The following is a 17,395-nucleotide window of genomic DNA, read 5'->3' as shown; positions in this document are numbered from 1 at the left end:
TTATGAAGCTATTACTGTTCAATTTTCTAATTTCACTTTGCAGTCATGGGGACTGCACAATAATCTACATAATCCCCTTCTGATTGCGTCTGATACATGCACACTTCAGTTTAGTGGCATTTAGGCTAAACCCTTTCATGCCCTCACTTCATTACTAGGATTTTTAAAATGCGCTTCCATGTGATAATCTAGTCTCTAAGTGAAAAGGCTGTTCCCACAGATTCTTTCTAAGAACAATCTGGAAGTTAATAGATGTGATAATTTTATACCAAACCACAGGATTTGGAGAAGTCAGCTCAGGATTAAAACCTTGCCCCACAACTTACTGATTCTGTGTTTTTCTTGGTCAAGAATATAAACATGTTTGAACTTCAATACATAAAAATGGCTCTTGCATAAGGTTTATACAAGGATTAAATGGGATTATGTATCCAGTGCTCTTAAGAGCAAAGACTCAGAATCCAGAGTATATGAGTTTGAACTGTGTAGTTTGGGACAATGACTAAATATAAGTATCTCCTGACTGTACCATCTCTAAACTGGGAATAATTATACAGTATCTTACTCAGAAGTTGTCATGGGATATAAAATCATGTGATGCTGTAGTCTCTGGTATTTAGTAAGTGCTTAATATAAAATCATTATTGTAATATGATATGACCAAAAACCGTGTAAGGCCTTATGTGTGTGCTGGTTTCCATGTGTCAGTTTATACACTTTTCTAGTGGAAATATTTTCTACAAATATAGTCTGATTTTTTAGCATAAGATAAATGGATACAAGCAGCTGTGGAGAAGCCTGTTTGATGTCTCTTCTCTGAGTTTATTCTGATTATACTATTATAAATATTTTATATATATATATATATATATATGTGTATGTATCTATTCACATATCTCATCCTTCTCTTTTGTACTTTTAAACTGTTTTTCATTCATTTTAAGTCATGGATCTTGCTATATTGCTCCTGGGTTCAAATCATCCTTCTGCCTCAACATCCAAAGGAACTGAGACAGCAGATGTGTACCATCATGCCTAGCCTAATGTACATTTTTGAAGCAAAGATTGTCTTCATCTTTGATATCTTTTAGGGATTAGAACATTGACTTGCTAGTAATTAATACTCATGCTTAGTATTTCTTTTTCTTTCTTTTTTCTTTTTTTTGGTTTTTCAAAACAGGGTTTCTCTGTATAGCTTTGCGCCTTTCCTGGAACTCACTTGGTAGCCCAGGCTGGCCTCGAACTCACAGAGATTTGCCTGGCTCTGCCTCCCGAGTGCTGTGATTTAAGACGTGCGCCATCACCAACCAGCCCTAGTATTTCTTAACTGGGTGAACACTGGCCACAAGATTTAAAGGAACTCTAGCATCAAATGACCAGCCTCAAGTTATCATGGCAAGGGGTCAGAGGCAGTCAAAGAGCTATTGTAGAGAGAAATACAGTTTAATATAAATTTAATTTCTAAAATGCCGAGATGTTCCCATTTAATGGAAGAAGTGTGGGATTTGGCTTGAGCTCTGCATTCTTGTTTTGTTGAGCACCATCTTAGGCAAACACCATTGGATCTCTTTTCCCACCTATAACAATAAGAGCACAGTGTCCCCGCTTCTTCTCAGAGATGCGTCAATTTGTTAACTGAGGTAATGTACAGAGAAGTGACGCAGAAGCTTCAAAACTTCCATTAACGTTGCCGATGATCTGAAGAGCCACATGATCATTCTAAAGAAGCGACTTGATGCAGCTCTCAGCTGAGCGTTAGTAGTTCAATTTTTTATAGCTGAGCTGGGCTTAATCGTGCCTACTGAGTTTGTTTTGAAAAAAAAAAAGACTAGAATGAATTGATTCTTTGGAATATATAACCTACTGAGTCTATTGGATGAGTCAATACTTAAATCTAAGATGTTGCCTTTAGCATAAAAGGGGTACTCATTTTAGTAGAGGGTTTAAAGGCTACATGTAATAAAGATAGGGGAGAAAGGGCATTGCCCACACCCCAGGCCTGTTTCCTTTTGTGCTCACTCCATCTGCGTACTCTTCAGAATGAGAATAGAAGGTACTTCTCCTCTTGCTTCCTCTTTCGTGTGCCTTTCTGACTGCTACCATGTACAATCTCCTCCAGAGTACAAGGCATGTATATCCTTAGCCTCCATAACAACCCTGAAGTATGTATGTCCTTCTAAGCACTGGGCACAAGTGAAAGCCCTGGATAATGCCACATTGAAAAGGCAATCTCCTCATAGGGCGTCAGCTCTCTGCTAGTGGAGGTGCAACAGCGCGTCCGCTCTGTTGCAGAATGCTTCGGAATGGAGAGGATCCGAGAGGTCACTGAGTTTAAACCTGTGGCTTATGACTGGAGCATTTTCTTGTATGCCTGAGAATGCAGTGTTTTCAGAACTAATTTATTACCGGTGAGCGCTCTTTATGCTCCAAAGCCTTCAGATGCTCCTCTCCAATACAGCTGAGGCTTAGTTCATTTCTGACACAAGTGTCTGCATGGTCACTGAGAATATTTGGGGTGGGCAGTGGCAACAGGGATCCTCTGAGAAGATGGTGAGATGTCATTTAATTAACAGAACAATGGAGCTTCATCTGACAGTATTCAGGGTGAAGGGCACTTCTCATTGAATTCTTCTCTTGGTGGTGGCCATGCACTGAGCCCCTTGTCCACTCTTGCCCTTTTTCCTTGAAGCCCAATGGTGGGAGGGTAAGCCATAGAGTTGGGAGGTAGCATCCAGTCCAGAGTTTCAAGAATAGCTTACAACTGAGAGACAAGATTAACTAGTACAGAGGAGACTCACTGTGGTCCCTTAGCATATGGGAGCTGTTAGTGACACAGCAGCTCAGGGTTATGTGAGGAAGACCTAGGAAAACCTGTAGGTCCCCACTGAGCTCATTACCTTAAATTAGCTACCATGTTCTAGCAGCCAGTGCAGGAGGGAGAAATCCCCGAAGTTGCAGGAAAGTGGATGCAAAGGTAGGGGAGATTTCCCTATGATGCGGCCACTCCACTCAGCTCCCACAAAGCGAAGGACTGTTGGTACATGAGTTATACAAGGAAAGACAAACCTCACGCCAAGGAGACTATATCTAGAGTAAGCTGAGATGGACTGCTTCCCAGAATACATGGGGATAACAGTTAATGCTGGGCCATACCTTCTCCCTTGGCCGTTTCCTAAGTCAGAGTTAACTTCTTGTGTAAACAGAGTGTTGACACTGACACTCTTCACAGGAAAGCCCTCAGTGAGGATTAGCTGAGTAATGAGGGCAAATTGGAAGGGTGAGAGAAACGCTCAAGGAAATCGCTGATGGATTTCTCCCAGGAGGAGGCTCCCTTCAAGGCTCTTTCATCTGGGTCTTCCTGGCGTCCTTATCTATCAGTCTCCTGCTGACCCCTTGCCTTGGAGGGCTTTGGATCCTTACTCTTAAGGATGGCTGGCATCTCCCAGTAACAACCATTAACACCAAGACTCACCGTGTCCTTTTATAGGGAGACACTGAGACAGAAATTTTGGACAAGTTATCAGTGGTGCACACCCATTTCTAACAGGAGGAAAATCTCTTTTCAAAAATACTCCTTCCTGATTATGGAGCATATAAACTTTCTAGAAAAAGAACCCACCTTAGAATGTAATCAAAATTCTCAGAAGTGTACAAAATCGGTGCCCAAGGAAGGCTTCTTTCAGCACATAAACATTTGTCTTTTCATTACTCTTTTTCACATGACTGGTTTTAAAGAGAGAATTTAATTGCTTTGGAACTCTGAATTACAGGTCTCCTCTCTTGACCTGCTCATGCTACTGCCTAAATCTGAAATGTCTGCTTCTAAGTACAGTACTGACCTTCCATGAGCTGCATATTCTGTGTCTGTAGGCAAGTTTAAGGGCATCTTATTTGCATAGAACATGGAAATGTGGGTATGATGAGGTTCAAGGGTTCACGGTTCACTCGTATTTTATCGGTGATCAATGTGAGACTTTGGGAGGAGAAGTAGTGTCCCCAACCATTCAAACTGCTTCAAGGTCACAGAACAAGAAGAATACAGGGTCTACTAGATGATTATGGGCTGTTCCCTTGTATGAAGTCAACAATATAGGACATAGGCTAAAATAATGTGAACCCTGGTAAAGTGGGAAATAAATATTTGTGCTGTATGTAATGGCATTTCAAAATCCAGTATTAAGCATATCTTTGTGGCTGGGACCATGTACTTCAGTTCATGCATGCTTTCTATTCAAGTGCTACAAATTTTAAATAAAGAAAAGGACTATTCCTATCTGTCACTCAGCTAAGTTTCACCATTAATGTCTCAACATTTACTTCATTGGGGCATTCTGGGATGGTGCTTACTATATGTGGAACTATTTAAATACTCTGATAGTTACTTTTACAAGACAATTTTCCTGACCCTTGGAATCCCAGACATTTGGCCAAACATCATTAGCAGTGTGTTTTTCGAGATGTTTCTGAGTCAGTCTCACTCAGAGTGAGATGGACACTCTAGGCAGCAAATTGAACAAAGCAAATTGCCTGTTTTCAGTGTGTGTGGGTCTCATCCAATCCACTGAAGACATACACAGAATAAAAAAAGCTAAGATGGAACCCCCCCTCCCCCGCCCCATCTACCTGACTGCTCCCACCTCAGACCTTTTGAGGTCTTTGTCCTTTGAACTTAACTGGAAACACAAGCTCTTTGTGAGTGGCCAGAACTGTGGGTCTAGACAGGCATGTAGACCAACAGTTATCTTCATTCCCAGCATTCAGACATGGGCTAGGGCTACATCAGCTCTCCTGGGTTGCCAGCTATCCAACTGCAGATCAGGTCTTATTGACCTCAACAAACACATGACTCAGTTCTTTAGGGTAACTCGGCCTCTATCTCCCCCCTTTCTTTATAAGCACACACGTGCACTCATAGACATATACATAAACACCCCTAATTGTTATTCTTTTTCTAGAGAAACCAGATATTATGTACATAATTTGACACTTTTACATGTGTATAAACGAATATATGTGTGTGCTATTACAAATTTACTATTAATCATCTCCAAAGCTCTGTAAAATAGGCATTGGTATCATGATTATTGTTATTATTATTTCTAAACTATATGTAAAATTCAGAAACTATGCTTATAATGGTTAAGTTGCTTATTCATATGTAAGGAATATAAATTTACCCAAGTCCTCATTCTCCAAAGTCTTAAGCTTGTGTATACCTGTTGCTAATAATTCACTATAAGTAGTAATTATGTATAACTGTGGAAATATATGTCAGAACATTTATAATTATAAAATTTTTGAATACCAAACAATAGATGATCGCTGTTCTGTTAAGGTTTTTAGTAGACACCCCTTTAAGATGAAAGCCTACTCTACTTGATTCCTTGATGTCTGAAGGTCTCAATTCACCCAGAAGTACCCTCACAGACCAGGAATAGTATTCACTCAAATGTCTGGGTTCCCATAGCCTAAGAAAGTTGAGAGAAACTGAAGGAGAGAAGGAGGGATGGAGAGAGGAAAGGTAGGAAAAGTGGAGAGACAGAGGAAGAAGATAAATTATTGGTTTATGAGCCTATGGAGGCTGAAAATCCCCGATATTTTCTGGCAATCATAAAATATTATCATTTTGATATAATTACCCAATGAAATCCCACAAACATTATAAAGCATACCAATACTACTCGCTTACTTGACTAATTATTCAGAATATATTGATGAGCTCGAAAAGCCTGTTAAAAGCCTAAAGAAAGAGGATGACTAACTGAACTGTTATTCTAGATGAGATTTTGAAATTACATTTAAATATTGTGCTTGTTTAGGCTATAGTGAGGTATGTTTATATTTATTCTAGAGAAGAAAAATGATATTGTGTAAAACTAATGAAACCTGAATAAATAGCCGATTTTACTTTAATGTGTATTAAAATTGGTTCATTCATTATTCAGTTCTACATTAGTGGGTCTGCCTATTACTGCACCAAATGCTGGGTGGTTTTAATAATAGGAGAAATTGGGTATGTGATAGATGGATGACATTCTGCTACGTTCACTTTTTCTATAAGTGTAAAATTCTGCCAAGGTTAAAGTTTGTTTAAAATAAATTAAAAGCTATTTCATATAAGAAAAAAAAATGACAAATGGTAATTAAAATTATCGCCTTTGGGCCAGTAAGATGGCTTCACAGATGTGAGCACTTGCCTTCAATCCCCAGAACCCACAAGACAGAGGGAGACAACTGATTCCTACAAGTTGCTCTCTGAGCTCCACATGTGTACAGTGATCCATGCACGCTCCCCATCACCACCACCACCACCACCACCACAAGTAAGTACATGTAAAAGCATTCAAAAGTACTCTTCCTCCTCATTGCTTCCATAGTGTCTGAAATTGAAATCATTAATATACCCCTTCATTTACAGATACTTAGGAAATCTATATTCCCTGAAGAAGAATCCCTTAAAACCTTTTTCACATTATTTCATGTACATGGATCACCAAGGCAGACAAACTGGATCTCATCTCGGAAAACAGACAAAGGTGTCTTCAAAGAGTAGAACGCAGGCTAGATAAACACTAGAAAAAGAAGAGAAAGCTGGTCTGCAGCTAGCCATCCTTGATGTTGTAAAGGCTTCCATGCAGAGCAGAGAGCAGAATAATACTTTTTCATACATTCACAGCTGACAGAGCTATGCAAAGTAGTCTTTCTTAAGAGAGACTTTTTTCCCCATGGCTTGATACCAGGCAACAAATACAGTTTGGTTTCTTTTGCAAAAATCGTTTTCATATGCAAACATCTCTTAGACTTGCAAACTTCCTTAGGCTGATGAGGACCAGGATGACAGAGTGGAGGGAAAGACCAGAGTTAAGTGCTGAGGTCCAGCTACTAATTTACACGGTGTTTTCAAATAAAATCCACCAAGTCCAGGTACCAGATCTCTGAAATGAAGAACTTGGATGAAACAAATGTTCCTAGACTGGACTCTTCTGAGCCCTGGGAGATTCCCAGAAGTCCTCTGGGTTTGTATGAAATTTTCTGAACCCCCAAACCTGGATTCATCCTAAGCACCTTAATTTTTACCTGATTTATAGACCAAGCTTCTGGGTACAGTTTGTTTTTGAGCAAGAATTTGTTAAACTCTAACACTCATGAACATTCTGCATAATAACATAAAACACAATTAGAGTTCAAAAATGAGTTTCTTTCTTTTTTTCCCATGGCTTTCTGCCCATACGATCCTGGTACAAGAAATAAATGAACACAAAAGAGGAACAAATGGAGATTTAGCGTTTCAAAAGTCAAATATCCCTAGCAGCTCTATCTGGGAAGCATTCCTTCCTCTACCTGCTGCTGTGACACAGCAGGACGTGTTTAAGGAATCTGCATCACGATTCAGGTTGCATTCTTTTACAACCGTGATGCTGCTAAAGAGGCTTCATCAACTCCCAAAGCAGTCCATGTAAGACACTGTGCTAAGTTTTCACAACCTTGCTCTGCAAAGCATCTACTTAGAAGAATCAGAAATGCCAAGGAACAGGAAAATATGCCAAGAAAATCCATTCCCCTAAGAAACAAAGGAGGAAAAATGTCTTGCTCCTATTTCAGTGGAGGTAGGCTGACCCAGTTGAGTCATTCTTGAGCTGAAAAGATTACTCTTCTGTTTTTCCTGGCATTTCAGCTGCAGCCCTAATGTAGACAGGCAAAGGCCAAAGAGCAAGTGAATGAGCCAGAAATGTCAATGCTTGGAAGGGTTTTGAAACTAACTTAGAGGGGTACTCTGTTCGCATCAAGGCAGCGAGGACCAGAAGCCTGTCACAACAAGAGCAAACTATCTCACCCCACAGCTCCCTCTGGGTCTGAATTTGGCTGAGATTAAACCTCCTGTAACCTTCAGATTTGTAAATAACATGTCTCTTCAATCTCTCCTGGGTCATGTGATAACCTAGGCATCATTATTCTTGGGAGCAACAGTTAAAACAGGAAAATTAGGAGAAAAGTCTTGATAGATTCTAAGACCTGGGTCCTCCTTTGCCCCGGAGTAGTGTATTGGTTGCATTTGTGTTACTGACATCAAAATACGTGACATGAATAAGAAAGCAAAGGTTCATTTTGGCTCCTGGTTCCAAAGGGTCTCAGTCCATCATAGCAGGGAAGGCAAGGCAGAGCAGGTGGCAGAGGCTGTTCTCGTCATGGCAGTACAGAAAGCTCAAACCAGGAACTGAGGTATGACCTTGAAAGGTGTGCCTCTAGTGACCTAGCTCCTTCAGCCATCTCCTAAATGTTCCAGATGTTTCCAAATCAGTGACACCTCCTATAGAGAGTAAAGTGAAAGACTTGAGCCTTTAAGAAATCCTTTGGATTCAAACCTTAACATTCTGCTCTTCTCCTTCCAAGGTTCATGGCCATCCCATCAAACAAAGAATCCAGTCCAACTTGAAGAGTTAACATAGTTTTAATAGCGCTGATGTGGTGCAGAAGTCAAATATCAAAGCTACTTCTGAGACTCAAGGGAAGCTCTTAGTGCCTTGTAGTACTTTCTTTCAAAAAGAAAATTTTATGCTTCCATTATAAAATGTCACAGAAAAAAAAAGCATTGTCATTCTAAAACTGAGGCCCTGAAGAATATCAAGGAAAGTGTGGATCAAAGCAAGACTGAAATGTATCAGAAAAATGCACCGAATCTCATAGCATCTCCAAACTTCTACAAACCAGTTCCTAAGGCCTGAGAACTACATGATCATATATTAGGAACAGCAATAACCCCATTTCCAATTTCTCTAGTACTTTTTTTCTTTAACTTTCCTTTCTTTTCCTTCCTTCCTTCCTTCCTTCCTCTCTCTCTCTCTCTCTCTCTCTCTCTCTCTCTCTCTCTCTCTCTCGCCTATCATTTTCTTTTGTGTATTGGCATGTATTTATTGTGCATAATGATGGATTTCATAAAGTTATTTTCATTACAGTGTATCATGTATTTTGAACTTGTTTACCCCATGTATCCTCTGTTTTCTTTTCTCCTCTCCCTTCCTCATTAGCTTACTTCCTTTTCATATGTGTGTATGTGTGTACGCATGTATACATGTGTGCACTCATATATGAAATCTAGGCTCCACCTATAAGGGCAAACACTGAACTTGTTGTCTGAGTTTGGGTTATTTCACTTACTATGATGCTCTCCAGTTGCATCCATTTCTTTCCATTGACACACTTTCATTCTTCTTTAGGAGAATAAAACCCTTCTGAGTATGTACACCACATTTTCTTTATCTACTCACCCACTGACAGGCACCTAGGTTGCTCTGTAACTTGGCTGTTATGAACAGGGATGCAGCAACCATGGATGTGCAGGTTTGTCTCTGTGGTGTTCTGACTTCGATTCCTGTCAGTATATACTCAGTTTTCTGTATTAGCTAGTCTACAGAGGCTGTAACAGTTAGAATATTCAAAGGCCCACCCCTGGTACCGACTTTTCTCAGCCAGAAGCCCTCATTTAAAGATTTCAAAGCCTGATCCTCTGAGGGACAGTTTAGATCTACATCATAGCAAACTGAAAATGACCACAATGATGCACCAATCTAAGCAACAAGAAATCATGTTAACCCACTAAATAGTCGTCCTCCACTGTGCCTTGGAAAGCCATGACAGCCTGTGGATGAGAAGAGGTAAGGCATGCGCCCAGTGAACCAGGGTCAGGGTGCATTCTTCAGAAAGTTTGAGTTCCCACTTGACAGAAGCATTTGAACAAAGTTCTACATTGTTATATCTGTTTTCTGCAGTGTGTTCCTAATTTCAGCACTCTGGAGGCAGAGGCAGGAGGGTCTCTGAGTTTTAAGCTAGCCTGATCTACAAAGTAAGTTTCAGGATAGCCATCACTACTCAGAGAAACCCTATCTTAAAAAAAAAAATCCAAAAACCAAAATAATAAAGAAGAAAATACAATAAAAGGTGTTCTATAGAAGGAAGCTTTATCTTAGGAAAGGGCATATAAAAGAAAACAGTTCATAACAATGCACAAAACCCAGCAGTTAACGTTTAAACTTATCATTTTCTTTAGTAATTCTATTTCTTGGTTTCCTTGTATTTGGGTCATTACATATATTATATGAAGCAAGCAGTTAGGCCTATGTTTATTATGTGATTTAAAAAAAAGGAAAACAAGTAATATACAAGAAAAGGTACTTAAGGCTATTTAAACTTTCTAAAATTAATGCAAGCTCTCTAACCTAATTGTTATGCAATATATATATATATATATATATATATATATATATATATATATCTCCAAGTTAATGTCTCCCTAATTCTGTTGTCTGCTCCCATACCCCTAACACCATTGCTTACTTCAATGACTACATCACAATCTAGATTTTTTTGCATCTGGTTTGCTAAAATTGTTCAGGGTATTAAAACTTATATTATTAAAATTTACTTATTAAACTGGAGAATTATAGATAAGTGCTTTGGCACATAAACTTTATTATTTCAGCCCTACACATTGCCCTGATGCCCAGACCTAAAGTAGAGACACTGCCCTATGCTAATAGGTCAAAGATCAGATTGCTAATGTACTCTAGATTCTCTCATGATTACATAGCAAGGCTGTGAGGACAGCATCACGGTAAGGTCTGGAGACTCAGCACAACCTAGTTAAAATCATTATTGTACCACTTACCAACATATCAACAATTGGATATTTATTTGCCAACTTGAAGCTTCATATTCAACTGCTGTGGAATGTCATTCTGTGAATGTGTGTTGCTCTAATTGGTTGATAAATAAAATACTGATTGGCCAGTAGCCAGGCAGGAAGTATAGGCAGGATAAACCAACAAGGAGAATACTGGAAAGAGGAAGACTGAGTCAGGAGTCATCAGCCAGACACAGAGGAAGCAAAATGACAAGGCAGAACTGAGAAAAGGTAACAAGTCATGTGGCTAAACATAGATAAGAATTATGGGTTAATTTAAGTGTAAGAGCTAGTCAGTAATAAGCCTAAGCTAATAGCCAAGCAGTTATAATTAATATAAGCTTCTGAATGATTATTTTATAAGCAGGCCACAGGACTGTGGGGGCCTTGAGGGACTGGAGAAATCATCTGACTACATCCAACATCTATAATAGTATATAATTCACATGTTGAGCATTGTTGTATTAAATTACCTTAATGATACAAAATGTCCCTGGAATGGTTTCAGACGCAGTCTCCTTTCTTTATTTTCCTTCCTACTTTACTTTTCCCCTCCCTCCCTCCCTCCATCCCTATCCCATCCCTCTATTTATTCTTTCCTTCCTTATCACACATGATGAATATCAGCAGAATGGATATCCAAGGCAATGGTTTTTCAGAGGAGTCTCCAAACCAGTAGAATCAAAATCACTTGAAAATGTGGTTGAAATGTTAATATTTTTGACTCACTCCAGTCCTATTCTACCAGAAACTCTAGGCTGAGGTCACCAAATGTCTTAACAAGGCCAGTGCAAGATTTTGAATCTGAATTTTGTATTATGGCATGAATATTAACATGGTATCATAAATACCATGCGATGTCAGTCATGTAAATGAGTTTCTACCTCCAGTGAAGGGAAGAGGGAAAGGCTCGAGCTTGCACTACAGTTGCACCATGACTAGATTTACAAACGCCACTAGTGTGGGAAAAGCATCTTGTTTAATGGATTGATCTGTCCGGATGGCCTTCTATGCAGGGTATGTAAAGGTGGTGCCAGCAGGTCCATACTCAGTCAGTCTAAGCCCTGTACATAGCATGGGAGTGTTTATCCAACATTATCCTGGGCAGCAGACCATGGAAGCTTTAATGTAGCACAATTTCACAAATATTAGATACTAATGCAAGTGTGGGTGATGAGCAGGGAGCAGATAAACAGACTGGCTTCCCCCATCTCCTTTACGAGCTCTATTTCTTGGATTCTCTGGTGAGCATTGCAGAATATGTACACTTAGGGAGACACTTGGGACACGTGATCTCCCAACGATGGCAATGTTAACATTCGCTCACAACAAGAGCCACTTCATGAAATTATTTCATTTTCAATGATTGTATGTAAATTTCGCTGGAATATGTTCCCTACGTATATCTGATGCATGAGCAACTCTTCTTAACTGAAATTCCTTTCTTGGCCTTTCAGAGAAGAACCTGGTAGGTTATACACAAGATGCTTTCTAGCCACAGGAAAGAAACCCGAAGAAGCTAGAGCTGATTTTCCATTAAAAGGCTCTGTGGGGAAATTCTGCTGCAGTTCCTCTCAGAACCTATGCTCCTTTTCTATGGTAAAAATCTTCTTTCTCTTACATGATTAGGAACGGATATTTGGTACAGTATTAGCTGCTATTCATTAAGCCTGTTTGTTCTTCAGCTTTCAAAATCGTTTCCTCCTTTATCATGAAAAATTAAAATAAATAGACAAGATAAATCCTGATAATCATTCCACATTGACCAAAGCTCATAGATGAAATAACAAAGGAAGGCACATGCACAGTCTTAGAAGGCCAAGGTCCTTTTACCAAATGTCTGTGAAGCACTTTTAGAATAGAGTGATTCATATCTGCAATATTCAGCCAGATTACAGTTATTGGATATGAATGATAATTTTTTCCATCTAGTTAAGACTTACATTTTACATGTTAACAGAATTCGAGAACCATCCTATCCAAAAAATATGCTATGAGTCACATACAGTATTTGAAATATTTTTTGAAGACATAGCTCTGTGGTAGAGTGTGCAGCATGGCCAAGAGTCTAGATTCAATCTACAGCACTTTAAAAAAAAAAAGAACAACTTATTGTGTCTTACCTTTTGGGAGCTAGAAGCAAGAGGATCAGATCAAAACCAAGCTTGGCTATGTAGTTAGTTCAACAGCAGCCTGAACTAAATGAGACCCACTCTCAAAAAAATAAATAAATAATAAGAATAATTAAAACTACCACCAAAAACTTTAAAAGTCAAATTTTGAGCCAGAACATGGAAACAACCTAGATGCCCTTCAACTGAAGAATGGATAAACAAAATGTGGTACATATACACAATGGAATACTACTCAGCAGAGAAAAACAATGACATCATGAGGTTTGCAGGCAAATGGATGGATCTAGAAAAAATCATCCTGAGTGAGGTAACCCAGACTCAGAAAGACAAACATGGTATGTACTCACTCATAGGAGGATACTAGATGTGGAACAAGGATGACTGGACTGCTACTCACATCACCAGGGAGGCTACCTGGAAAACAGGACCCCAAGAAAGACACAGGGATTGCCCAATGACAGAGAAATGGAAGAGATCTACATGAACAGCCTGGACATGAGTGGGGGTAATGAAGGGCGAGGGTCGAAAGAAAGAGAGCTTGGGGGAGCGGGAGATCCCAGCTGGATCAACAACAGAGAGGGAGAACAAGGAATAGGAGACCATGGTAAATGAAGACCACATGAGAATAGGAAGAAGCAAAGTGCTAGAGAGGTCCACAGAAATCCACAAAGATACCCCCACAACAGACTGCTGGCAATGGTCGAGATACAGCCCGAACTGACCTACTCTGGTGATGGGATGGCCAAACACCCTAATTGTCGTTCTAGAAACCCCATTCAATGACTGAGGGAACCGTATGCAGGATCCATGGCTAGGCCGCAGGTGGAGCTCCGAGAGTCCAATTAGCGAGAAAGAGGAGGGTTTATATGAGCGAGAATTGTTGAGACCAAGGTTGGATAAAGCACAGGGACAAATAGCCAAATGAATGGAAACACATGAACTATGAACCAATGGCTGAGGGGTCCCCAACTGGATCAGGCCCTCTGAATGGGTGAGACAGTTGATTGGCTTGATCTGTTTGGGAGGCATCCAGGCAGTGGGACCAGGTCCTGTGCTCATTGCATGAGTTGGCTGTTTGAAACCTGGGGCCTATGCAGGGTCGCTTGGCTCAGCCTGGGAGGAGGGGACTGGACCTGCCTGGACTGAGTCTACCAGGTTGATCTCAGTCCTCAGGGGAGTCTTTGCCCTGGAGGAGGTGGGAATGGGGGGGTGAGCTAGGGGGGAAGGTGAGGGGGGCGGGAGGGGGGAGAACAAGGGAATCTGTGGATGATATGTAGAACTGAATTGTATTGCAAAAGAAAAAATAAGTCAAATTTTGAGACGAAAGGAGTAATATTTAATTCTATAGTCTGCATAGTATACTCCAAATATTGTCATTGCATCATACAATCCATATGCAAATCATAAATACTTTATATTCTTTTTGTCTTTGAAATTCATTTTGTATTTTAAAATTAAGGGAAAACTCAATTTGTAATAGCCGTATTTTGACTTCAAAATTATCCCATGTGTCTAGCTAGTGGCTCTCATGTCACATTCATCAGGACAAATTTAGATGTGTTAAAAGAAAAATATATAAGGTATCTTCTTAAACAATATTTATCAAAGTCATTTACCTGATCAGCATATACAAGAACCTACCAATAATTATTCCTAAAGTATAAAGTGTAGTAAGTGTAAAGCAATTATTTGTCAGTAATGTATACATTAAGAAATGTTCCCTGCTCTTCCCATTATTGCACTGCCAAACTGTGGGTAAATGTAGACATTTCACATGAAATGTTCCTGTACTATCCATGTTTAAGTTTGATGAGATCCAACAAGCACTGAGTTTCCTAAAATTCTGAGATGCTATGTGCATTTCACATTCATGGATAGAGAATGTTCCTTAAAGTGATGTGCACATTTATTAGAGTTGTATTCATTGTTTCCCTGAAACCTTGTTCTTGAACCTGTAGGACATCATTCATTCATGGAAAATAAGCTCCTTTCCACCAAGTTTTCAGAACCTGTGTAGTTGATTTTGTTTAGTTTTAATTTTATGTATTTATTTTTAATTTTTATTCGTTCTTTGAGAATTTCATACAAAGTGTTTTGATCATATTTACCCCTCTTCCAACACTTCCCAGATCTCCCCTGCTTCCCTACCCACCCAACTTTGTGTCCTCCTTATTTTTTACACCCATGGAAATCTCAATTAGTGCTGCATATTTTCATGGATGTGTGGCCTTCCGCTGGAGTGTGATAGACTTACCAAGGACTACACTCTTAAAGAAAACTGACTCTCCTTCTCCCAGCAACTATCAGCACCTCCCTAGCTATGGGGTGGGGCTTCGTGTTCACCCATCTCCCCATTTTGGATTTGGTCGGGCTTGAGTTTGCATGGCCTTATGCGTGGTGTCACAATGGCTGTGAGCTTTTCAGCTACCCTCCTATGTCTGGAAGACACTGTTTCCTTATAGTCTTCCTTCACCTCTGGCTCTTGCAATCTTTCTGCCACTTGTTCTATGATCTCGGAGGCTTGGGAAAAGGGGGTGTAACATAGATGTCCTATTTAGAGCTATGGATTCTCTTCTTCACAGCACCTTGACCATTTCTGGGCCTCCGTGTTAATCATCGTCTCCTGAAAATAGACGATTTTCTGATGATGTTTGAGAGATGGGTAAATCTGTATGTATAATAATAATTTAATTAGGCTTTAGTTTAATAGTATCTGTTTAGCAGAATAATAAGTTCTCCCATAATGCCTATGACCTATCTAGTCATGGGATCTCAACCTGAGAATGATACTAAGTATGCATTTCATCTTGTGAGAGGAGCCTTAAATCAAATCAGAAAGTGGTTGGTTACTCTCATGATGTTTGTGTCACTATTGTGCCAGTGGGCATGATTTGCCAGACCAGTCACTATATTGTATCTCACAGGGTTCATAGCTTGGTAAGGCGGATGATTACTTTTCTCCTCCAGTACTGTGTGTAGCAACTTCCAACACCATGACACTTTGATTTCTCCATGTCCTATGACTTACATATGTAGTATCTTCAGTGATGGGGTTTTACAATTAAGTTCTGGTAGATCACCAATACCACTGGCAATCACCTGCAATTTGTGTGTGGGGGGGCAGTTTAAGGAATCTCACTGAACACCAACTACAAAAGAAGTAACCCATAATGGACACTAAGCTGTTTATTTATTAGCCTGTGGCATCTAGTAGGGGCATTGTCATACTGTTATAGGGTAAACCCATTTTAACTATATTATATATATCAACCCAGGCTGTTGCCATGACAACACATTGCTCTCTACAAACTGACAGCAAGTCCTCATTGCTGAAAACAGCATCCATGAAACTCATTAAACATAGAGAAGTCAAGCTGGTGCCTACAAAGAACCTTGACATCTACATGCATCTTTGGAGTATATATATATATATATATATAGATAGATAGATAGATAGATAGATAGATAGATAGAGAGAGAGAGAGAGGGAGGGAGGGAGGGAGAGAGCTTCTAAAGTAGTGGGTAGGTTTCCATACTATTTCTACAAAAAGTTCTTAGTGTTGTTTACCCTTCCTTATAGTCCCTTCTCTACTTTATCATCCCCAAACCAAATCTGATGCTTCCTCTTCCATTATTCCCATTTAAGCCTTTATACCACTGTGTTCCACGGCCACTCGCTTGGAAGACCCCCTACCTACCACCACACACACATGGCCTCTTACTAATTCCCTGACTTACATGGGTTTTCCAAATGAAACACACCTCTCTGAATATTCAAGGCTAACTTCCCCAAATGAGAGAACATATGCAACATCTGTCTTTCTAGGTCTGGTATACCTCATTCCAAATGGTTGTTTCCGGCTTCGTCCATTTCCTTGAAAAAAAAATTTTAATTTGTTTTTCTTAATAGCTAACTATTCCATTGTTGGAATATCACATTTTTATTATCCGTTAATTGGCTGGGGGACGTCTAGTCTGTCTCCATTTCCTGGCTATTGTGAATATGGGAGCAGTGAACACAGATGAGCGGGCGCGTAGTACGATGTCGAGTTCTATGGGTATAACACAGAGGTACTGCAGCTGGATCCTGGGGTAGAACCATCTCTAGGTTTTTGAGAAAGCTGCACACTGGTTTCTGCAGTAGCCGCTCCAGTGTGCACTCACATCAGCAGGGTGTATGTGTTTCCCTTTCCCCACATCCACGCCAGCATTTGCCATCATTTACTTTTTTGGTCTCAGCCATCCGACTGGAGTAAGAGGAAATCTCAGAGTAGTTTTTATTTGCACTTCTACGAAGAATAAGAATGCTGAAGTTTTCAATGTTGCCCAGTCATTTGTATTTCATCTTTTGAGAATTCTCTGTTTAGTTTCATCCCCCATTTTTTAACTGGGTTGTTTGTTTTAATGGTGTCTAGCTTTTTGAGATTTTATATACTCTAGATGCTAGTGCTCTGTCAGCCGGTATAGCTGGTAAGGACTTTTTTTTTTCATTTTGTAGGCTGCTTCTTCACTTAAAACAAACTTCAAACCCAAAACTAGTCATGAAAAATGGGATGTTACAATCTTTATCATATATGCACCA

Source organism: Peromyscus californicus, unplaced genomic scaffold, assembly GCF_007827085.1.
Source record: "Peromyscus californicus insignis strain IS unplaced genomic scaffold, ASM782708v3 Scaffold_23__1_contigs__length_62951481, whole genome shotgun sequence".
Taxonomy (NCBI): Eukaryota; Metazoa; Chordata; class Mammalia; order Rodentia; family Cricetidae; genus Peromyscus; species Peromyscus californicus.
The sequence above is the reverse complement of the archived record's forward strand: the minus strand, read 5'-3'. Positions refer to the sequence as shown.